This window comes from Ixodes scapularis, unplaced genomic scaffold, assembly GCF_016920785.2.
Source record: "Ixodes scapularis isolate PalLabHiFi unplaced genomic scaffold, ASM1692078v2 PGA_scaffold1__304_contigs__length_218370807, whole genome shotgun sequence".
In the NCBI taxonomy this organism is placed as follows: Eukaryota; Metazoa; Arthropoda; class Arachnida; order Ixodida; family Ixodidae; genus Ixodes; species Ixodes scapularis.
The window spans coordinates 147,354,531-147,379,209 of NW_024609846.1; the positions used below are offsets into that span (position 1 = coordinate 147,354,531).

The following is a 24,679-nucleotide window of genomic DNA, read 5'->3' on the forward strand; positions in this document are numbered from 1 at the left end:
ATGTGTGTGTGTGTGTGTTTTATTCATCATCAATGTAGGAAATGCAACAATAGCTTCATCTACAATTAAAGATCAAATCCTCAAACACACACTCTCGCCTTTGTGATCGTAGCATGATAGCCCAGATAGTAATGACCCGCGCCAACGAGGGCTCCCCGTAAGCAGTCGAGGTGATCGATGAAAATTTAGATTATCTCTAGTGCATCTAAACCCCGGAGAAAATGTGGTCTTATCAGCCTTACCTCATTATCAACGCGCGATTCAAACCCCTCTAAAAAAAAAAAAAAATAACTAGGTGTGAGACGGTACATTATCAGACGTTACAAATCTAGGCCAACAAGGTACCGAAAGGGTGTTCCATAAACGCTAAAAATCTCTTCATTTGGACCTCAGTTATAAAGTAGCTGCTTTGAAGGGACACTGAACCTAGTGGGGAAATAATCATTCAACCTGGTTAGGAGAGGCATGTCTCAAAATAAATGTTTTGTCGAAAATAAATTATTTTGGCCAATATCTATGCTACAGTGCGAAGTTCTCGATTTGCGGGCGAAGCCGAAACTGCACTCCTATGGGATGATGATGATAGCACTCTTACCTAACTAGTGTGCGCCCTGAGGCGACACTGAGGTCCATCGAACTCGGAGCGCGCACTACAAGTTGGGTACAAACGCTGTCATCATCATCCCACAGGAACACAATTTCGGTTCCGCCCCAAAATTGAAAAAAAAAACAAAAAATCGTATTAAAACGTAAGTTTTGGGCACACATCTTTTTTTTTTTTTTTTCGACGAACATTAATTTTGAGGCATGCCTCTCCTATCTAGGTAGAAAACAGACTTTTCAGGTTTAGCGTCCCTTTCATGATGGCATTAAGGCTGGTTCAGACGTTGGCGTTTTCATTACCACCAATGGCATTAAGACCGCTTGTGACTGCTTGTGATAAGAATCACACTACGTCTTTACTTCGTTTCATTTTGATTAAAGGGACAATCAAGTGCTTTTTGTGGAAGCTTGTTTTTGATGGCATATTGTTTGTTGGGCTTTAGTAAAAAAAAACAGTTCTAGATGGCAAGAAGACCTAGTAAAGAACAGCAACTCAAAAACTATTTTTTTACTTCTTTTCTTTTTTTTTTTTTTTTGGGGGGGGGGGGGGGGGGGCATTTTTGAGTCCTTACCACGTTTATAGAACTGGACTCATAAAAATAGTTAATTACCTGTAGATTCCGAACGTTAAAATTATTGCTCCTTTTAGACGCGTTTTGGATTATACATTTTGACAAAAACGTATAATATTTTGGCATAGAAGACGTAATACTGCAATTATTCTTTGAAAACGCCGTCTGACGGCGCGGGGTCTGCACCAAGGCACTAAGAGAGGGGCGTGTCACGATCTTCGATTAGATTTTTAACAGAAACGTCTGGAGCCCATGAGTGTAATTTCGTTGTTTTGTTAGGAGACTTTGAGCATGCAGATGAAGTTACCAGCATAAATAGACGTTCTCAGAATCCAATTGAGTGCCCCTTTAAGTCCAGACGCAGCCGACGCTACGACCTCATAGGACCAATCAGACGGCGTCATCACCAAAAGACGCTTTTGGTGGCGATATAGGCCATTTATTTATCTCTTCTGAGAGATTTTATGTTCGGGAAAATGTATTAATGAATTGTTTGTTGTCTTTAATTTTCCAAGGAGCGTGTGAATTATTTATGTCTTTCCTCTAAGGAGTTCGGCCTTTTTCATTTTCTGTCGTCTGTGAACGTTAATGAATTGTATCTCATGGATTTTCTATCCTGTGGTACCCCATCAAAAGACCGCGAGTAATAATAGGGGTTGTGTAGATAATTATACAGCGTGTAGTTGGTCAGCCATATCAAAGTTGCGACGAGTCACTCGCTGTAGATGAGCAATTTAGCCAGTGCAGTTCAACCGCCAGCCTGGGGTCTTTAACGTACACCGCGCAGTAGTGATATACAAGCGCACGCCGGTACGATGCTCATCCAGATCAAAACGGGCAGGGGTGGGGATTGAACCCAGGATCCCTGTATTCTGCAGAGCGAGCTTTCGCTTCACGTGCTCCGAGCTGGTGTGCGCTAGCCCACTCGGCCACCTATCCCCTTATAAAACCGCGAGGTCTTTTAGGGGGATCGGTAAAGGTGTATCCACACGGCGGACCAAATTGCTGTTTTGGTCCGCGGGCCGCGCATCACGTGACCTTACGTCACCGGTTTTCGAGGTCCGCCGGCGGTCCGCGGTCCGCGCTTGTGAGAAATGCCAAGCACTTTTCTCGCCCGGACCTTGGCGGCGGACCGCGGCGTTTTTAGTATTATTGAAGTGCTAAGTCTGACAACATGCTGACTTTTGTTGTTTGGATTGGAATCCAAATCCAAAGTCGTGTTCTTTTGGCGCCAACTGTTGAAGACGAAGAAGAGGAACCTTTTGTTGTACGACGATGGCGGCATGGTGCGACGATGCAACTTTTTACTTCATCGCGCTCGTGGAGCGATTCCCCGCCCTGTGGGACAATAGATGCATGCCCTTTTCGGTTCACTTAAGTCTTCCTCGTCCTCAATAGTCAACGCCAGGGCCACCGCGGCCAAACGCCTCTTTCGGTCAACCTCCATCTTGGCTCCTTACAAATAGCCTCAAAGCAGCTCACTGCATGCGTTTGGCGGAGCTGTGAGGTCGAGGGTTAGACCGACTCTTTTGGTCCGCCGTGTGGATGGTCATTGCAGCCGGGCGGCCCGCGGACCGCGCATCACGTGATCAATCGGTCCGCGGCCCGGTCCGTCGTGTGGATACACATTACCGAGTATTTTTATTAACTCAGCAGAGTATTTTTATTAACTCAGCGGGCACGTAAAACATGTGAAAAGTTTGTGGCCTATTAATACATATTTTGTTAACTACGACATGAAATCAAAACCTTAAAAACACTAACTAAAAATTATTTCTGTCCCAGCTTCAGGCACGAAGCAAAGCGAATAAGCTTTTTCTCGAGCAGTCTGCCACAAGAACGAGTTTTGTTACTAAATAATCTAAGGCTTCATAACAAATCCTCCAAACTCCCAGAAATGTGTTCCTCCGTTCGTTCGCCGTCCTTCCGGTCCATGTATTTGAGCACGCCTCATGGGTGCATAAATAAAACGATGTACACAAACAAGCACTCGCTCGGAGTTTAACTAATATACTCATCCCCTACCAGCAATCGAACCCACAACCTCCCTGGTACGCAGCCCGATGTTCCACCCCTGCGACAGCTGGACGACTTTCTGCATGTACAAGCTAAGCCGTATACCCTACGGTTACCACATGCAGATACTTTCCCTGGCCCACGAGGATGTTCAGATCAGAACGATGGCAATCATAGTCGCTGACAAGACTAGAACGGCAGGGAGGTCTTTCAGTTGTTCCGCTTCCAGCACGAACTATCCTACCTTCAGAAAGAGACGCCCTGCATTTGTTACCCTGTCTGTCGCTATGATAAACAATATGTTCATTTCCACTCATTGAGACGAATATCTAACACAGTCAAGGAAAGCTTACGCTGGTGACCCCAGACATCCTGGGTTCTGTCCTCGCCCCCGCCATTCTCCGCACGAAAGGCAGTTTTTTGTTTTTGTTTTTTTCAGTGCGAGGTTGCGTGACACACTTCGAAGAATCCAGGTAAGAAATCGCACTATACTGGCTAAGTTTTTTCTCTGCATCAGAGAAACGAGTCACCTCATTTTTGTGCGGCAGTCTCTTTTCCGAAATTTTGGTACATTCTGCCATTTCGCAAAAAATCTGCCAGAAGTAGATTTCAGTCGAACTGCCGACGTTGTTATATTTTTCCGGAGATGTATAGCAGGGCTGAAAGATGCGCTAGTTAGATGCATATCGGAAGAATACTAAAAGCGCAACGAAACACGGAATATAAAAGAGAAAAACTATGTGCTACAAACAAAGGAGCTTTAATATAACACATACATATGCCTATACACTCTTATCGCAATAATGACGCGATGTATACGAATACCTTTTAATATATAAGTGTAAGGTCGAAGCACTGACGCGTTTTGTTTCACTGACAAGGTTGATATTAAAAGCCTCGAGAACCTTTTCTTTTTTTTTTTTAAGTTGTGTTTACGTAAACGATCATACCACAATACTAATTAATGCTAATTCAAACCTCGCGAAAATGTATATTTATGCCTGTGCCCAACGTCCATTTTCGTGTTAGGTCATATGAACCACTTTTACGAAATCTTGATTTTAAGCCCACCATAATGAGAAGCCTAAATATGACAAAAGATAATAATACTTTCCGGCTGATCAGATACGTCTAATGTAAAATTTTATTGTTTCTATAAGACTCTTTTATTCCTAAAAAAAAGTCCCATAATCTTGTTTATGACGATTACGCTGTCTATATACTCACAGGAAGGGTTCCTCTTGAGGCTATGGCTTTCCCGACCGCTCTCGTGAGCGCGTCGGGTATGGACCAACAGAGTCGGGAAACCTAACAAAAATACTTTACTCTGCAAGGAACCAGAGCTTGAGCATGGGCACTCATGCGGAACTCGCAGTGCGGTCTCTTCACCGTCAGGCCGGTCGTTCCATGTCTCGCGCAGGGCTGCCTCGAGCTCGGGTCCCTCGTCGGCCTTCTCTTCCTTTTTGAAGAATGTAGACACTTCAGAGCATGGTGTCTTGGAAGGCTCTGGTGGTCCTACAGGGACGCACCGCCACATTACTCCCCCTCCAGTGAGGAGGCGAACGTTTCAATAGCAGGGTCACACAGTGGCCTGGGGAAATCGTGTGGGTGATGGGAGACGGCCGGTAGCGGCTTGTGCTTGAGGATCCGGAATGCCAAGGCGCGCTGGCCAGTTTACATGGCGTCCAGAGCGTGTTCTCGTATGCGGCTGTTGAGTGCTCGAGGAGCAGGGGTGAGCACGATCGACAGGATGTTGAGGGCGTAAGTGATCTAGTGGGATCGGGTTTGTTGCTGACGGTGTTTTCGGCTGGGGAGTGAGGTTTGGTAGTGTAGTTGACGGAGCACTGTCCAGATGGGCTGGCTTCACGCGGTCCAATGCAACGACTTCCTGCCGTCCGCGGATGTCCAATGTCATTGTTTTGGTCCCTCGGCGCAGCACCTTGTACGGGCCGTCGTAGGGTGGTTGGAGTGGCTTCCGTACGGCGTCATGTCGCAAGAAGACATGGGTACCCGTCGCCAATTCATCCCTCACAAAGGTAGACGGGCCACGGCTTAGTCGCGGTGCTGTGGCGCGGAGCTGTTTCATCGTCTCTCGGAGTCTGGTGGCGTAGTCCGCGGGGTCGGGACAGGCGTCAGCTGGTGGTGATGCAAAGAATTCTCCGGGGAGGCGAAGGGTGGTCCCGTAGACCAACTCGGCCGCGCTGCAGCCGACATTCCTCTTGAGTGACGTGCGTATGCCTAGCAGCACGAAGGGCAGCACCTCCACCCAGTCCTGTCGGTGATGGGCCTTTAGAGCAGCCTTCAACTGCCGATGTAACCGCTCCACCATGCCGTTACTCGCGGGGTGGTACGCTGTGGTTCGGATTCTTTTTGATCCCAGGAGCTTCATCAGTTCTGCGAAGAGATGAGACTCGAACTGTCTACCTCGGTCCGTGGTGATGGTTGACGGCGAGCCGAACCTCAAGATCCATTGCGCCACGAGCGCACGCGCCACGGTCTCCGCGGTGATGTCGGGCAGCGGTATCGCTTCCGGCCAGCGTGTAAACCGGTCGACACAAGTCAACAGGTAGGTCTGCCCCTGTGATGGCGGCAGCGGTCCGACGATATCTATGTGGATATTGTCGAACCGCGCGTCCGGGTGGTCGAAGGTTCCGAGGGGTGTTACTGTGTGGTGCTGAATTTTGGCGCGCTGGCACTGTACGCAGGCGCGGGCCCACTGACGTACATCTTTGTTGATATTGGGCCATACATACCGGGATGTTAGCAGGTGTTGTGTGGTTTTGATGCCGGGGTGGGATAGTCCATGAAGGGCGTCGAAAATCTGCCGACGAAACTGGTGCGGCACGTACGGGCGCGGCGATCCTGTTGATGTGTCGCATATGACGTTGGTGGTACACATGGGTAGTGTGACCTCATCAAACACGAGGCGACCGGGGGATGTACGGAGTTGTCGTAGTTCTGCGTCTTCACCCCGCGCTGCAGCCAGTCGGTTGAAGTCGATGGCGGGTGGCGGTTCAACCGTGCAGGAACCTATGCGTGAGAGCGCGTCCGCTACGATGTTCTCAGCGCCGTGGATGTGTCGGATGTCATTCGTGAGCTCGGAGACGCTGGACATTTGCCGGAGCTCTCTCGGTGAATGGTTCCCCCCACCTGGTTTCAAAGACCGGAACGCGTGGACGAGAGGCTTGTGGTCCGTCAATATAAAAAAATGTCGTCCTTCCACCATGTGCTGGAAGTGTCGTAGGGCCAGATACACACCAAGAAGTTCACGACCGAATGTACTATAGCGCTGTTCCGTCGGTGTCAACTTCCGGGAGAAGAAGGAAAGTGGCTGCCAATGTCCGTTCACTTCCTGCTGCAGCACCGCACCAACAGCGATATCCGATGCGTCGGTGACAACTGAGAGTGGAGTACCCTCTTTTGGGTGTGAAAGCATTGTGTTAGTGGCAAGGAGTTGACGGGCACTATCAAATGCCGATGTGGTGCACTCGTCCCACGTGAGCTGGGTGGATGAGCTACTCCTGCCCGAGAGCATGCTGTGCAGCGGCGCGAGCTTGGCGGCGCAGCCCGGGAGAAACCGGCGGTAAAAGTTTACCAAACCAAGAAACTCCCGGAGTTGCTTCTTCGTCGACGGCTCCGGGAACTCTTGAATGGCTTGTACCTTGATGGAGAGTGGACGGATTCCGGAAGAGTTTATCGTGTGCCCCAAAAAGTCGAGTTCCGTCTTGCCTAGGGCGCACTTGCTCACATTGACGACAAGCCCGTACTCGACGAGGCGAGCGAACAACAGTCTGAGGTGCGACGTGCTCTTCGGCAGATGTGCTTGCCACGAGTATATCGTCAATGTAAACATAACAAAAAGGCAGGCCCCGCAACACCTGGTCCATGAATCGCTGGAACGTTTGCGCAGCGTTCTTCAACCCAAAGGGCATCCGGAGGAACTCGAACAATCCAAAGGGCGTGGTAACGGCTGTCTTAGGTATGTCCGAGGGCTCGACGGGGATCTGGTGGTACGCGCGTACCAAGTCGATCTTCGAGAACATGGTAGTGCCATGGAGCGCTCCGGTGAAATCATGGATGTGCGGGATGGGGTAACGGTCGTCTGATGTAATGCGATTGAGGGCTCTGTAATCTCCACATGGGCGCCAGTCCCCGGGGGTGGACTTGGGGACCATGTGGAGAGGCGAGGACCAGGAGCTCTCCGACTGGCGGACAATGCCCAGCTCGAGCATGTGCTCGAATTCTTGTCGGGCGATTCGTAGCTTGTCCGGTGGCAGTCGGCGTGGGCGCACGTGAACAGGCGCCCCTGTCGTCTGAATGTGGTGTGTAACATTGTGTTTGACGGGGCGCTCGTCCAAGTTTACACGCGTCAACTCCGGGAACTCAGTGAGGAGACTGGAGTACGGCGTCTCATCCGCTGTAACCGCGAACGTGAGGCTGATGGAAGCTAGGGACGAGGCAATGCCTTGCACTGTCAGACTAGTTGTTTCGTCGCGGAGGCGTCTGCTTTTGACGTCCATCAGGAGTGCAAAATGCTTCAGAAAGTCAGCCCCAATAATCGCGTGGGGGACAGCCGCACATACGAAGACCCAGCGAAATGTGCGCCGCAATCCTAAGTCCAGTGTCAGTGAGCGCTCACCATGCGTTGCAATTGCCGTGTTGTTGACGGCCCGGAGCTGTGACGTGCTGGGGAGCCGGCGCTCTTCCGCGGTTGCTGGGATCACGCTGATTTCTGCTCCGGTGTCTATCAGGAAACGAAGACCAGTGATGCGGTCAGACACAAAGAACAAAGTTCGGCGGCTGTCTTCGTTGGCGGGAGCACTGGCCACCGTCAATGCTCTGCCCTGCCGTTTTCCGCTCGTGAGCAGGGCGGCTCACACTTGCGAGCAGCGGGACCGAACCGCTGGTGGTACCAACATTCCCCCGAGTTGGTGCGAGACGATGAGCGAGGCCTGCGCCGTGGTCGTTCCCGTGACGTGCTGCGTCTGCCGGGAACCTGGAGCTTCGCCATCATGTCGGCGAGACGACGGACTTCCGCTCGCAGCTCGCCCAGCTCGTCCGGAGTGCTTCTGCCCTGGACCGCTGAGATGGTTGTTGGTGCTGCCGAGACCTCTATGATTTTATCAGCCAGATCGGCGATCTTGGCGAGGCCAATGTCCCCTGCGGACGCGAGGACCATTCGCACATTGCTTGGCAACCGCTGCAGGAACAACTCGCGGAGCAGCGACTGGTCAATCGTCGTCGCCTTTTCTCCTAGTAGCTGCTCCAGTCGGCGAAGCAGCAGGGTGGGGGTGCGGTCGCCCAGTTTCTCGGCTGTTAATAGTTGCCGGAGCCGCTTTTCCTTGGAAGCGCTTGTCCGACGAATAAGCTGAGCCTTGAGGGTGTTATATGCGTCCTCCGCTGGCGGCGAAATCAGGAGGTCCCGCACCTCTGTGGCGATGGCAGGCGATAGGCTTGACACGACATGGTGGAATTTCGACATGTCCGCTGTGATGCGCCGAGTCGCAAACTGGGACTCAACCTGCACAAACCACAGCACCGGGTCCGCCGGCCAGAAAGGAGGCAGCTTCAAGGTGACTGTAGAGATGCCAGAGGAAGTTGTCGCGTCGTTGTCCGTCATGACAAGGCTGGTTCCGTTGGTTGCGTTGAAGTTCGAAAACCGGGTCACCACTATGGCTTTCCCGACCGCTCTCGTGAGCGCGTCGGGTATGGACCAACAGAGTCGGGAAACCTGACTAAAATACTTTACTCTGCAAGGAACCAGAGCTTGAGCATGGGCACTCATGCGGAACTCGCAGTGCGGTCTCTTCACCGTCAGGCCGGTCGTTCTATGTCTCGCGCAGGGCTGCCTCGAGCTCGGGTCCCTCGTCGTCCTTCTCTTCCTTTTTGAAGAATGTAGACACTTCAGAGCATGGTGTCTTGGAAGGCTCTGGTGGTCCTACAGGGACGCACCGCCACAAGAACATTCCTGGACCCTTTCAAACCGTCTTAAGACTGATGTCTCGCGCTAGGCCAGATGCACAAAGACGGCTTTTTGACCGACCTTCGTAGTCGTCAGTGACCGAAACAAAATGCAATCAAGAGCGAACGTATCCTTGTTAGTTTCTTAGCGTGACTTTCTTTCTTGACGCCTAACACCACAATTCTACCAAAAAAACCTAATTTGCTAGGTTTTGAAGAAGCAATAACATTAGAAATAGAATGGTTTACGTGCAACGTTGCAACGAGAATAAAGATCGATCACTTGAAAGAAAGCAACCTGCCTTGTTTTTGTTGTTTACTTTATCATCCCTTTTTGCTTCGGATGTGAAACGTGTGGGCGCACGATCCTTCTTCCCACTCAGCGTGTGACACAGTAAGGAAGGAAGTGGACGGGAAGCAAAGAATGTTGTTTCAAGTTGAACGGTGAGTCACTCCGTGCTTTGCGGTTACCTTTCGCGGTGTGTGATTTTTATTATTGGCACGCCCGTCCCGACTTCAATGTTAGCGTAAGCTGGCCATTAAATGAATCAAAATCAATTTTGAAAATCACCGATCACGGTAGTATCACTACAGAAACAATACGAATTCGCACTTTATCATTTGAGGGATTGTGCTTTAAAGAGTAAAAATCGTGACAATAGAAGTACTTTACTGTTACGCAATCATGAAAATAGAGGTAGCATTCAGTCATGCCATCATGACAGAAGTAGCATACATTTAGGCAGGCATGTAAATAGAGGTATTGTACAGTTATGCCATCATCATCAAAATAAAAGTACCGTACATTTTCGCAAACATGACAACAGAGTATCGTATAGTAACGAAATAATGACCATAAAAGTAGTGCATATTTATGCAATCATGACAATAGAGTTATCGTACGGTTATCCGATCCTGGAAATAAAAGTAGTGTACATTTACGCAATCATCACAATAGAAGTACCGTACAGTTACGCAATCATGACAATAGAAGTAACGTACGTTTACGCAGTCATGACAATAGAGGTATCGTACAGTTATGCCATCATGAAAATAAAAGTAGTGTGCATTTACGGAACCATGACAATAGAGGTATCGTACAGTAACACAATCATGACCAATGGTGACAATAGAAGTAGCGTGCATTTATGCAATCATGACAACAAAGGTATCGTACAGTAACGCAACATGATAATAGAAGTTGCGTACGTTTACACAGTCATGACAATAGAGATATCGTACAATTACACAATCCTGACATAGAAGCAGCGTACAGTTACGCAATCATGACGATAAAAGTAGCGTACAGTTACGCAATCATGATTGATTAGAGACTCCAGCGTCATGAATTGTCTTCGTATTCAACGGTCCAAACTAACCCCTGCTTTAAGGCCCCATCCGTATCAAAACAACCATAAATAGTTTGTTATGCTTCTGCTAAAATAATCAGAACTTTGCGCAAGCTTCTATTTACAATGTGGATAATCCTCGAGCTTGCGACGCAACTTGAGTGCGACTTGCAGTTTTCGAAATACCACTTACGTTCCTCAGACAAAGAACTAATTAAATTCGATGGAATAAAATGGATACTTTGTAGGTATAGCATCTGTACACTGAGCTGATGTATATCGTCCATTTTAATGACTTGATGCCTCCGGCTACACTGGTATAGATATATTATATTTGTTTGATTGTTTTTGTATTGTTTTGTTTGGTTGCTAGTCTGTTTACTTGCTGTTCTTTTTTTAATATTGCGACTGATTTTTTTTTTGCATATTTGAAAAACTTTGTCTGTATTGGAACATCACAATGTCTCAGTCCTTTGTCATGTTACTTTATTCCTCTCTCAATCTCCGAAAAAAATATATAATTTTTCAAGTCTTCTCTTAAATGTTCCTTTCGCAAGCACGCTTCATATATTCCAAGAAAAGCTCCATGTGTGTAACACGTCTACTGTTGCTGTGGCTGTATAATCATCGGGCGATTGACACAGACTTCGCAAGATTCGTGACTTCCTGGAGTTCACCATGTCTCCCAAACGTGTGTTTTATTGCTCGTTTTAAATTACTTCATGTCTGTAACCTCTAGAACATGGTCGCGAAGAGCTGGTTGAAACTCAGAAGTTAAACATTATATCGCTGTGGAGCAAACACTTTTCGTTCCGACCACGTTACTGCCATTAGGACTCTAGCCTTGCGTGGTTGTACGCTCCTGTGTCGAGCCTGGGAGTGACACGTGCGTAGAAATACCCTCCGTAAGTGAGACAGGTTTGCTCTCTACTGACCATTTGATGTGGCTAATCAACCCAATAAATTTTTGTAGGTAAAAATTAATGAAAACGGTGCAACCTATAAAGTACAGGAAACATTTATTTCACTTGATTTTAGGTACTACACTAGCTCTTAAGCTTTCTGCAATTGAGTAAGCGAAAACGGTTGCTCACTTCTGGTCGTTCAATATTTATTCTTTCATCTCAATAAAAAAAAGTCAGCCGTTTACAACTCCGTGTAATGCCGAATTAGAGCGCAACTCCTGAGGAGGAGGAGGGAAGGGTACTGAGGGGAGGGTATACCCCTCCTCCTCCCTTCATTCTTAAATCTCTTCGGGGGGGGGGGGGGGGGGGATCACGTGACCTCGCGATTACGCCGACGGCGACGCCGCTCAAGCCGGAAACGGGCCCCTAAGACCTGCGCTCTAAAAGGCTTCATTTCATGTCTTAGCGGGAAGCGATATAACAAGTGTTGTATGAACAATAGAATGTCGCTCGTCACTTCATCGACCGATCTTATCTTCAAGCGCTGAGCAATGTCAATATACGAAGGGGTAATGACAATAACACTAATACAGAAAAACATACACAAGAAAGCACTGCCAGCAAAAGGTGACGAATTCCAGAAGGGTCTGAAAAAGGTAAAGCTGGAAAGGACCTAAAGAAAGGACGGTTTAAAAATAATTTAAAGCAGTTTTTGGAAGTGCCAGCCTGGCACTTCACAAAATGAACTATAGAGAGAACGTATATAAAACAACGACAAAAAAAAACTCGAATATGTTTGTTGTTGTTTTATGACAGAGATAAGCACCCATGCGTGCGACACCTAGAACTCAAAGCGTAGGCTATACGGTTCTAAAACGATCACTGGAGTTCTAGAAACGGCTGATATTGACCTTGCCATGACGGACCACCCCGCGTTCATGGAATGTGGCAGCGACAGCCCGCCCCTACTTAGTTGCTGTGGAACGCTAATTGTGAACCTAGAAGCAAGCCAAAGTTTAATAATACGTTTTCTCCTCAGAAGCAGTCGGAGTGTCTTCTCGAGCGACGAAAACAAATATATCTCCCAGGTACAACAAACTGCTAAGCACAGAGCACTCAGTGGGGGCCCTGTAAGACAAGCCGACACCAGTCACAACTTGGCCGCTGTACGACTCCTCGACAACTTTCTGCATATGTCTTGCTTCTGTGTGTGTATATAATTTACTAGTTTATGTATGACTCTTTTTTTTTCTCTCTCTCTCCGTCTATGTTCTCTTTTCTGGTCCTGCCGCCCGTCATCCGTGAAGTGTTCGGCTAGCCCGTTCAAACATACTGCGCTGAAAAGTAACGCGGCAAGGTTGACTCATTGTAAACAGGAAGTGAGCCTATAAGCGGCCGTCGCTCCGTCGCAATTTTCATCTTGTTTCTTTTCCTTTATTTTATTTGAAATACTTCATATATTCGTCGTCAGTTGTTTCTGGGTTTGCTTATTTTTTTAACCTTAATAAGGTGTTGTATATTTGACTGTTGAAGTTCAAACAGCGTGGATCTTTGATCGCCTGGAGCTGAGCTGGTTGGTAGGACATGATTCTGAAGGAAGAGTTTCAGTAAATGGGTGATAGTCCAGCAGTGTCTCTTTTTCTCCACTCCTTGGTTTTTCCCTCTACGTTCCGCTGGAAACCTTCAGATTCAGTATCTTTGATGTTAGGTTTACGGCGCCGCGGCAACTAAGCCGTCTCGTTTCAAGTCGTCGTTATCGTGAAAACGCAGTGGCTTGTTAGCCGCCGCTCTCACACTAATCCTGCCCTTAGTTTCGTATTATGCTGAACACAGACATCTTAGCGCTATTATTCCACGCTGTTTGACACGTTCTTCCAGACTGATAGAAATCTATATTTTGGATCGAAGGCTTAATTCTGCCTAAGTCAATTTTGTTGTTCTCTTAGTTTTTTAAAAACGCTGAAAGCTCCTTTGCTCGACTTATATGGGGGTTATCTGGAAAAAAAATGAGGCCAATTAATATAGGCTTTTTATATTTGTCCTCTTGAATGTTCCTCGCTTGAAACGACTACATAAATTAATCTTTTTTTGTGCACAACTAATTTGCGCCGCGCAAAAAAAAAAGAAGGAAAGAGGGAAAATTTTTAGCACTGATCGAGAGGTTAAATTTCGGAGTCTTCAGTAGTACATTAGTACTATGGGGAGTAGTCTCTCCGAGGGTCGAAGAGACTACTTCCCATAGGCCTTTATCAAAGTCGCCTTCTGCGCGCTGCCATCTATGTCTGCTGGGCTGTGGAGGACGTTATGAGCATGCGCTGTTGCTCTGCTGTGAGGCATATCAGACGCTGCGCAGGCGTCCGCAGCTCGTGACTCAGCATTTTTTGCCACGTGACTTTAAGCGGAGGAAAGGTATATTCTTACACTCCTACTTAATCCTATCAAAACAATATATGCATATACAGGGTGTTTCTTTTTAGCTTTAGAAGATTTTTTTGTAAAGCTGTGAAAGTTACACTATTGCAGCTCGTGCAAGTGAGTTAAATGACCAGGAAGGACATACTATAGTGAAATAATTGTCACGGTAAGTAGTCTAATTAACTAAAACTAGCTCATAAAACTGTAATTAGTGAAAATTAGCGTATGGTTTCAACTACAAACTTGCTGAGAGTCACATGGAACAACTAAATCAGAGAATTTCAGGCACATTTGAAACGCGTGGGAAATGCATTGGTGAGGTAAGGTTACCATTCGTACATCAGAAGCAAGTTTGCGCATCGGAATAGGCGCACGCACGATTTTATTTCTGTTCATGAAGTAAAAAGTTAATAAAATAACGTTTAGTTAATTATGTTACTTATCGTGAAAGCTTGTCCCCATATTATGTCCCCTCTGAGCATATAACTCATATGCACAAATCGCAGTATTCCTTTCACGGTTTTATTCTTTTTTGGAAAGTCTGCAAAGCTTTAAAAAAAAAAATTCTGTATTTATAATCCCTCCAAACTTAACCGGCTCACGTTTCCTCTATCAGTGAAATAAAATCATTCTTTCATTCCGTTTTATCAAATCTCTAAACTTAAAAAAAAAGGATCTGTATATAGACTTCCTTTTCGTATAATACCTCCAAACTGGAAAGGCTCAAGTTTCTTCTATCAGTGAAATGAAATCATGTTCAGGGCAGCCGAAAAAACTAGTTTGAGAAAAGTCATCAAAGTTTGAAGCAGGTCACATTTTTATCTACCGGGCTAGTTTCGAACTAGCTTTTATCTACTTCAACGCAATCTCACTATCCTCAGCTTCTAGTTACTTGATTATTCACAATTATTAATAATGTTTATAGGTTAAAAACCTCTTTTTACCTATTCATACAAGTAGTGTCAGGGCACCGTTAAAGAGTCTATTTAAGAAAATAACAGAATTATTCTATTCCGATTAGCGTCTAACATGGCATCGTATCCTTTCAGGCCTGTAAACTGGATTTTAGGTTAATTAGCTAAAAGAACGCTTTTCTACCTTCACTGTTATATCGATATAAAGCTGCAATACTGTATTATCTGAACTATTGACCGCAGAAGCAAATCTTGAGTAAAAACTTTTAAAACAATTTTTAGACACTCAGTTTCCACTTCGTGGTTTGCACTAGGTATTTCCTTTACCCAATTCTTATTCCTGAAAAAACTGATAAGTAGCTCGTTCTCCGACAAATAAAGAATTTGTGCTTACTATTAAAATCACGAATGTCCTTTTTTTCGCGGTTCTTGTTCTTTTATTTTTGTTATAATTTGTATTACTTTAAAAGAAGTCAAAATTAGCGTAAACGCCTTTCTTTCGGAGGCATCGCGAACGTGAACCTGGAAAGACACCCCTAGTCACATTTTTACTTGCGATAATTTTATAACGGCATGAGAGGGTGTTTATGCCATCAGGATGAGGCTTGGTTCACAATGTGCTCCTGCGCGCCTTTACCTTGCACGTGACCGTCAGGGGAAATGAGGTTGAAAGCAACCCAGAGTCCCAGCTTTTCTTGCTCACGGATGCCGAGCATGAAGTAGTCAAACTGCATAGTCTAGAGAAACGCTCTGTGGCGACGACCGCACTGTTAACTAGCAACTTTGAAAAGCAAATCTTTTTATAGTTCTCACCTTTAGACAGCCCGCATAGCGTAGAATATACAACTTATACAAGTAGAGTCCGAAGTCTCTAGGCCAGTGGTTCTCAAATGGGGGTCCGCGAAGGCATTCTAGGGGTCCGCGAAGCCAAGCCTCGTTAGTCTGGCCCGGCAATAAAAGTTGTCTTTTCTCAGATTGAGAAGAAGCGTTTCAATTTTCGGGTGAGTTTTTTCGTATATATGTCAGTAAGAGATGTCTACATCACACTAGCCGTTTGTTATAGATATTTAATAAAGCGCTATCATAATTAACCTATACCTTTCCCTTTCCCTCACCGCGAACGGGGTCCTCCATTATCTCTGCTGATTCACAAGGGGTCCGCGAAACATTCATGGTTGAGAACCACTGCTCTAGACCGTAAAATAAGGTAACTGTTTCAAACACACTTGTGTCATGCGCTTTGTTATGTCTCGTAATGGATTCCACGCGTATACACATCGCGAACAAACAATTGCGAGTTTTTGCTTTTTTTTTAAACTTTACAGGTGTCGTAGAAACAATTAGCGTGGTAGAAAGCCTTTCTTCAGGGGAGAAACCCAGCCTTTAAACTGTGGATCCCGTCACTTTCTGTTTGAGTAGAATGCAGAAACACGCCGAAGTCGTGTTCGCGCCAACAGTATCGTGCACTGAACATGTCGCTCCACTTTGCAATCTACGCTGTAGGGTCAAGCGCTTTAAACAGCATCCATGCAATCTTCATCACGCTATTTCTGTCAGCTGTGCCATGTTGGAAAAGCAGAAAATTTGTTTCTGAGTTTCGTAGACACTGTTTTAGTAATCGGTGTTCATTGGAAGCTTCGCCTCTAGCAAGAGCTCCATGACTCACGCTTGGCTTTGACTGCGCGTGCGGCGAAGTGCTATTAAATGCCGAAATATCGCGCTGGAGGCGAATCATCTACTGAATTGTAAACCCGTCACCGACTCTTGGCGACTTGAGCTATAGAAAGCGTCGCTGTGGTCGGCCTGTCACAATTAACCGAATGCTGACCATGACGTCAGAAAACGATTTCACATCGACGGAAATAAGAGTAATAGAAAAAATTCATTTTAGACGATGTTGGCAGTGTTGGTTTCAGAGCGCAATGATTTCAATCTTCCACCATGCTCAATACAAGCACCATCGAATTTGTTGTTCGCAAGGTAATGACGTCAAGGGAGAAACCATACGAGGGCTCCACCAAAAGATCTCGCCGCGAATAGATTCTAGCAAGCAGGGCATTTGGCCGCCACCATGTTTCTGCTCGTGCAAGGAAGTGGGTGCAATAAACCTATAGGGAGTATTCACTGGCGGCCATAGCCGTGTGCGCGACTGCTGAGCGCGTGCTGATGGCGAGGTTCCACAGTTATTTTGCAACGTGCATTCCACACCATCAAGATTGCCGGTCTTAGCGACCTCTTAATGTGAGTTCGTTCTGAGCATGCATGCGCTCTAAACAGCACCCACAAATATTCCGTCCAGTGAATACTCCTTATTGCTATATTTCCCAAGCATCAAGGAGAATGCAAGTATTGGTGTTCCACGCGCCGCACGTGCTGGCCCAGCAGTAGTAACTTTTCTAAAGCAAATACCTAAAACAAATGGCACCTTGCACGCGCGTTCGACAACGCTTTATTTTGGTTATTTACTTCGAATCTTTTATACGGGGAAGGCGTGTGCGTGTGGCGCGTGGAACACCAATCCCTGCGTTCTCCTTGATACTTGGGTAATATAGTAAATGGTCTATTACAAGCTTGACAAAGCTACGTTAACGGGCACGCTGGACATGCTTGCACGTCTGGGGCACAAGTGAGGCGCCATGCTTACAATAGATCTATTGCTAAACTACCCAAGCGTAAAGGAGAATGTAGGAATTGGTGTCCCACGCGCCGTACGCGCACGCCTTCCCCGTATAAATGATTCCAAGTAAATAACCAAAATAAAGAGTTTACGAATGCGCGTGCAGGATGCAATTTGTTTTAGGCATTTGCTTTAGAAAAGTTACTACTGCCGAGGCCAGCACGTTCGACGCGTGAAACGCGAATCCCTGCATTCCCCTAGATGCTTGGGTAATTCAGCAATAGGCCAATTGTCAATAGACGCCTTAAACACGCGCCAGATTGAGCCGCCATTGCCGACCTTCTCTTGTCTTGCCGAGATGCCAAGCCACTGAAGCGGGTGCTGACGAGTATTCACGAAGGCCGATGCTGGGGAGAAGGACACAGAAGCACCTAAAGTGCCAATAACCTGTCCTGCTGGAGTAATAATGAAGTGAAGCTAGCGGAATAGGGGAACCCGATCTGTAGGTCGGTTATGGCGGTGCCCTAGCACAGCTGCCTGAATGCGCCTATAGGAATGAGTCGTTCTTTGTTTTGTTTTTTAACTAATGGTACACCTGTTTTTTTTCTTCTTTGTGGCAGTTGGCTTTTTAAGACTGATTGAATGCGGCAAAGCGCTATGTCTGTCTGTCTAAACATATCTTAGAAAAACATGCCACATCCACTATCTCTCTCTCTCACAAACACACACACAAAGAAGGACTATGACATTTAAAGGTAGCTACATGAAACGTGTTGTAGCAAATACACAGACAAAAAAAGACACTTAGGGGGGACGTACACAGGGATACACCATCCTTTCAAAGAATGGTTTACGTATTTCAAGAGGCTCTCAACAAGAGCCTTTTGAAGCAACCGGAGGAAAACACACATATCATACCTGTACTGCTAAAGGCGAGACAAGTATGAGGGTTTGCCCAAACAGGCTAAACGTTTGCCTCGTATTTTGGCTTACGATTTCCTCGAATGTTAGTGTTGTGAAAAACCTCACGATTTCACGGCAGGCTATTAGCACCGGCGTTCACCGTGCCGTATGTATTAAAAATTAAAAAAAATAAATAAAATAAAATACTCCGCTAGTTTGGTTAAACAATACATATGTGTCAATTGATTTTTTAAATATAATTAATCTAGTCTGACTTCTAAATCAAAACGAATCAAATCAGAACGAGTTTTGTCTTTTGCATACGTCTATTGTAATTGTTTCTAATCAGCTAATTTCTTATCAGGTAACCAACAACTGGAAGAGTAAGAGGCTCCTCCACTTTTTCGGTTCTAGACAACAAATCAAAAATTATTTTCCAACTTCTAGCAGTTTAACTTCAACATATTGGATGTTGAGTAAAAAGGGGTTCGATGTCTTAAACTTTATGAGTCTTTGTATGTGCGCGGGTACATGTTGGCGACTGTGTGTAAGAACGTGCGTGTGCGCGCAAAAAAAAAAAAAAAGAACAGAATACATTTTCTAAAAGTGAATAAGATTTAGAAACTGAGGGATATCTATAGCTCGAAACTGAGCTTAAAATATTTTTCACACTCAGCTGAAATAACAAATATCTGGTAAAAAATATATATATATATAATTTGGTTTCTTTTTTTTTTTTTTGGCTTTTTATTTTGAGTAAAACAGGCACAAACAGATATTCTATTACATAGAAGCACAGGGTAAAAAAAATAGCATAAAATCAATTTCTACGAAAAAACTGTAATCGTAGTTTTTGTGAAATGTTGGTTTAAAATAATAACGAAAAGGCAACGGTTCGGCTACCTGAATGCGTTATTATAGATTTCCACGCACCGAATTTCAAATTAAACAATATTATTAGAACCGCTCTATGTCTGTTATAACAGGTCATTTACTAATAGTAAACTCGAAGACTGGTTCTGTGTTTCTAATACCTCGCTGATACTGCAACATATCTGTGGGAGCATCCAGTCTTTATGACAGCATAGAAATTCAACACCCTTTAAAGCTGGCACGACGCATCATCATCGTGTACTGCGGAAAAGCAGCGGCGACGACCTTAGATTGGGTTTGAACTTATGGTGAAATGGTTATGAACGTAAAACGACTTTTAGGTATCTTAAATATTGAAGCCGTATATTATCGCTTGGTGCATGATTCGTGTTTATAAAAAAATAAATGTAATCATTTTTATTCGAAATGATCGGGGCAAAACAGCTCTGAACTGAAAACAATATGTGAGGATATATTAGGCGTGACAGATAACTTCTTTGCGTGACAAGACTCGTTGTTTCACGGACCTGTCTTAAGTTTACCTAAATTATCATCTAATTTATTCAAGAACTTGATTAAAACAATATTAAAAAGCACAGGCATTGCAGCATGACAAATACCTTTCGATTTACGACATTTTCAACTTTTATTCTTCTGTAAAAGTCTGTTGTGTTGTTGTTATCTTCCTAGTTATCCGGCAAGAGAAATATATATATTAAATTGTTGCGGTAATGATATACATGTATACATAGATACCTCTTTATGCTCCGGAATAATTACATACCATCGGAAAAATAGAGAGACGGAGGTGTGGACCCGGGGGGAAAATTAAAAGCACGATGTTTGTCTCTAGTATAATAAACAAAAACTACCATTTTAATCCAACTCTGATTTTATATCAACCTAGTTTTATAGTATATATAGCTAACCTCCCCCCCCCCCCCCCAACCTCTTTTTTCAACTCTTTCACGTGCACAGCTGGTTTTTAACGAAATTTCTTATTCCGTGAAATATTTATTCCAGGATTAAATGCGCACTTCAATAGACGGCGTAGGGTGGAACATCGTGCTTAAGGAACACTGTTGTCTTCTCGTCTTTATTTTACAAATAATAAAGACTAATTTTTGTACTTAAAGGTGCCAATGTGTCTCATACTTCTCAATTTCTCCATTGGAGTATGCTCATCATTCTCAATCTCTCGTTAGAGCATCATAATCCGCTATGTTGTACCCCACTACACTCGCAGCGCGAGAGAAGCTGAAGTGAAAGGAGAAATTTCTCCTTATTGAAAAGTAACATTTTGTATATAATTTGTTTAACAAACATTATTTTTAGTAAAACTGCTCATCTCACAAGAAGATTTTAGGAGGGTTTATACAGCATAAAAATAATATCAATTCACAAAAAACGATAGCAGACAGAGGAACACTCTCTGTACGAAATTCGGGAAAAATTCAAACAGTTTAAACAAGGGGCGCCATAAACATGTCTAGATCCTCCTGTTCAACCGTGTCACTAAGAAACCCGTTCCACTCCACCACCGTTCGTGGAATTCAAAAGAAAATTTAGAGCAATGCTTGCGATACTTAAGTGCGACTATGAAGAATCTATGCCTTCGTCTCGTGCGATAGCCCTCAGAAAAAATGCTGTATAACTATCACGATTAATTTTATAACGGCCATAATTGATTTGGTGTAGGACTTTTAGCCTGCATACTCGATTTCTTTCCGCCAGTGATGGAAGGCCAACTCTCTGGACTAAATCTGTAACAGAACCATCTTACACGTTCATCAATGTTTAGAGGACTCAACAAATGATTTTCTTTTCTTTCACTAGGGTGCTACGCTTCGAAGGTACCTACCGTGCACGTGGGTTCATTCAAATCAACATAATCCTGCTTCCAGTTTGATGGCTACTAATTAGATTAGGTCGTTGTTTTCTCCTCCTGTCCTAATATATTTTTGTTTCGCGACTGTTAGAAATTTATTACGTGAACATCCATTCATATTTACATACAAACGTGAAAGAAAAAGAAAAAAAACACACACAACGCGTTTACGCTGGTGCCAAACCTTGGGGCGGAAGACACAACCCCAAAGCACATGGGAGAAGCCCCTTCGCTACAGGTGCCTAAGAAAGGGGAAGGGGGAGGGGAGGGCAACAAAACGCCCCCACCCGCCAAAACAGGTGTTGCCGTTTCTCCTGCATCCGAAACGCAGCAACGCGCCTCGCGATCGAACAACCTCGCAGACATATCTCCATATAGCCCTCGTCCCCCCACACAGCTCGGTTTTCCCCGCTCGCGTTGGCGGTAATCACAAAGCCTTTTTTTTTTTTTTTTCGCGATTAACCGCGGGTTATAACGTGATGAAGTTTTCTCACCTTCATGTCGGGGCAGTGCAGCTTCCGAGCCTCCGTAGGGCACTCGTTCACATTTGAACGTGCTGCTCGTGCGCTGCGGAAGCGTCCGTAGGAGCCCAGCTGCCATTGGCCGGGCCGGCGCGACCGCCTTCGCACGGAGCCCGGTGCAACACCGTCGACGTCGTCGCCGGGGAGCTGAGGGTTCGGGCTCCCGTCGGTCTCCGGTGCAAAGCTCTCTGTTGAACCGGGAGGAGCGGCGGCGCGGGCGCGGGGCACCACGGGATAGCGGGTGTGGGATTGTCAGCGGGTAGTGGAGGGAAGGGAGCGAGAAACAAAGAGAGAGGAGGAAGAAGGAAGTAAGCGCGCGCCGCCTCTCGGAGGACGAACGAGACTTGGTGGTGGAGGGAGATGCGAGACCGTGCCTCCCGCACTTCACCGATCGTGCCCGCGAGTCGAGTGTTTCTGTATATTGGGGGATGATGATGAAAACTTCCCTTAGTTACATGAAAAATGGATACAATTCGGTTCTCTTGACTAAAATCATCCGGACCGGAGATGGGGGGAGCAGAAAGGGAGGGGTTAGAGATAGAGATGTGGAATGGGTGACTATATAGTGAGTAAGATTAGCCTCTAGCAAGTAAGCAAACAGAATCCAGGATCTCCTTGCGGTGGTCGGGAGGTTTAGTGGAGTAGGGGATTATGCACTCGGTGAAACTTCGACGGTGTTACTGCCATACGTGGTACAAGGGTAGAGATTTCAAACAAGGAGGAATTTTGAGCAGTCTCTTGTAAAGTGGGTGCATGTGGCTGCCACTCGACATTGCGTGAATTTTAAACTACACTCTAAAAATGGTCACGCATAGCAAGCGTGACGCAAAGCGATTTTTTGCACGCTTGTTCTAAGCGTGGTGTTTTTCAACGCTTAGAATTCACGCTCCCTAAGCGTGAACTGCGCATATGTTTAACGCTTGCAGGCGTGACGCAAAGCGATTTTTTACACGCTTGTTCTAAGCGTGCTGTTTTTCAACGCTTAGAATTCACGCTCCCTAAGCGTGAACTGTGCTATGGTTTAACGCTTCGCAGGCGTGAGGGGGCCCTTGTGTTTACACGCTTATTACAGCGTGCGTTTTCTCCACGCTTAGATAATGGCGCCTACTAGGCGTGTGAAATGCGCGTTGCGGTGGAGACCTCTGGCCGTGGGCATTGAACTTTCCCGCATTTAGTATATCGTCCCAATAACTAAGATTATTGGGACGACATACTAAATGCGAGAAAGCCCAATGTCAGCGGCCAGAAGTTTCAACCACGACGCACATTTCACGCGCCTAGAAGGCGTCATTATTTGAGAGTGGAGAAAACGCACGCCGTAATAAGCGTATGAACTCACGGGCCCCCATGCATTGTTATCGGATATCGTTATAGGAGCTCAGAAACGATCTACTAAATCTCTCTAAGTACTCCTTTAGGCGAATTGAGTAGTGCAAGAAAGATAAACGTGCTGCTTTATGTATAATTACGCACATATACGAATGGCAGTTGTGAATCATGTTACGCCTGGTACATTGCGCTAAGTAGCTGCAAGCTGTTCACAGCTGTGCATCTTGTATAAAGATTTTAGGAAATTTATTTTTGGCGTCTAGAAACACAAAGAGAGAGAGAGAGGGATCTTGTTAGGCTCTAGTTACAAGAAGGAACAGTCCAAAAGGAACTAAATAGAAAAAGGCAAACAAATTTCAGCTTCGGGGCTAAACTCTTTATTTGAAAATCTTTTTTTTTTTTGGTACAAACAAGCCACTAAAAAGTATAATGCCCACTAACTGCTAAGAACTGCCTCAACTATGAGTATAATGAAACAAATATGAATGAATGTCAATATTTTGCATTTTTAGCGGGTTTGAATCAGGATATATTTTTTCAGTAAATGTTAGAAAAATATCAATATATAAATCATTGCCATACGTTTTGCAGCTACGCAGTGATAATTGTGTGGTGTCATACTTTTTTGCGGTTCGTTTTCTATAACATACAGCAATTGGTATATTAGAAAAATTGTGCTTTGTGGCAAGTCTGTGATTTTCTAAAAGAAGTTAACCACAGAATAAGAAGGAGGTTTTTCCTTCTAAAAATGGTTCGTAACGAAACACAACCAGTTTAAACAACGTCATCACTTCGCTAACAAAGGTCAAACTGGCATAAATATTATATGAGTTCAAATGAGCAAAGTGTTGACTTCGTTACGAAAGTCAACATTTGCTAACAAAAATTGAATTGGCGCGTAATGACTAGATTTAGTTTTTGGAGCATTCGACCACGTGGGCACTTGCCATTTTTTTTCTACATATCATAGAGTTTTCATTATTAAGGGCGGCCCTTTCATTCACTTGCTAGAGCGATTAATATTTTGATGTACATAACTCCCCTCCAACCATTCCTCAAAAACAAGTACGAAAGAAACAAAAAAAAACTGTGTGCGAGCAAAAAAGTGCAACTTTGAGAGAAGATCACGCAACCTTTTTCTGCGCCCACGCTACCTCAGACCTGCTTGCTGGTTTCACTACTCTCTGTAGAAAAACCAAGCAGCTGCCCAAATGCTGCACAGAGGCATAGCAGCAGCGCTTTTCTCGAGAGACGTGTCTGGTTGCAGGTCGATTTCATTTCGTGGTTCGTTGACGCAGATTAGCCCGTCTCGTTTGGCCCCACACAATGCAGGGTCCCAGAATATCCGTCGGTGCAACCTGTTGACAATAATATTAAGATATTATGGCCTAAAAAAAAACTTAGTATTACAAATATGAGTATAAACACTTGAACGTTCACATTGCACTAACTGAAACGCTCATAACAGACTGTTCTTAGTTCGTAAAGCTGTGTAACATTAAGTGCACTTTGAGCGTGCTTGAAGTATTCTCTTTATTGCGAAAGTGATCTACTCGCCGCTGAAATCAATGCGTTTCTTTGCGAACGTCATAAAAAAAGCGTCATGCCGACGCGGTACGGTTATGCCGACGGCGACGCCGCTCAAACTAACTTGATATTTCTGCAAGGCTTTATCTAAAAAAAACGATTGCGTTGAGACCGATCAAAACCAAAATGAAACATGCCGGCAAGCATCGGAACATGCAAAGATTCACGCGGCTGCCTCTGATGTTACTTCGATTCTTTGCGTCTCCTTCACCGCTGCGACCCCTTT

General features: G+C 45.2%; 1 protein-coding gene across 1 annotated transcript in view; it reads right to left on the reverse strand.

The window, feature by feature from the left end:
* The window catches only part of LOC8039829, a 208,840-nt gene extending 187,110 nt beyond the window's left edge, over positions 1-21,730 (reverse strand). Inside the window, exon 1 of the mRNA XM_029984215.4 lies at positions 21,511-21,730. The gene's annotated coding sequence lies outside the window, so the exon portion shown is untranslated. The remainder of the gene's footprint in view (positions 1-21,510) is intronic.
* Between the last annotated feature and the right edge of the window lie 2,949 nt (positions 21,731-24,679).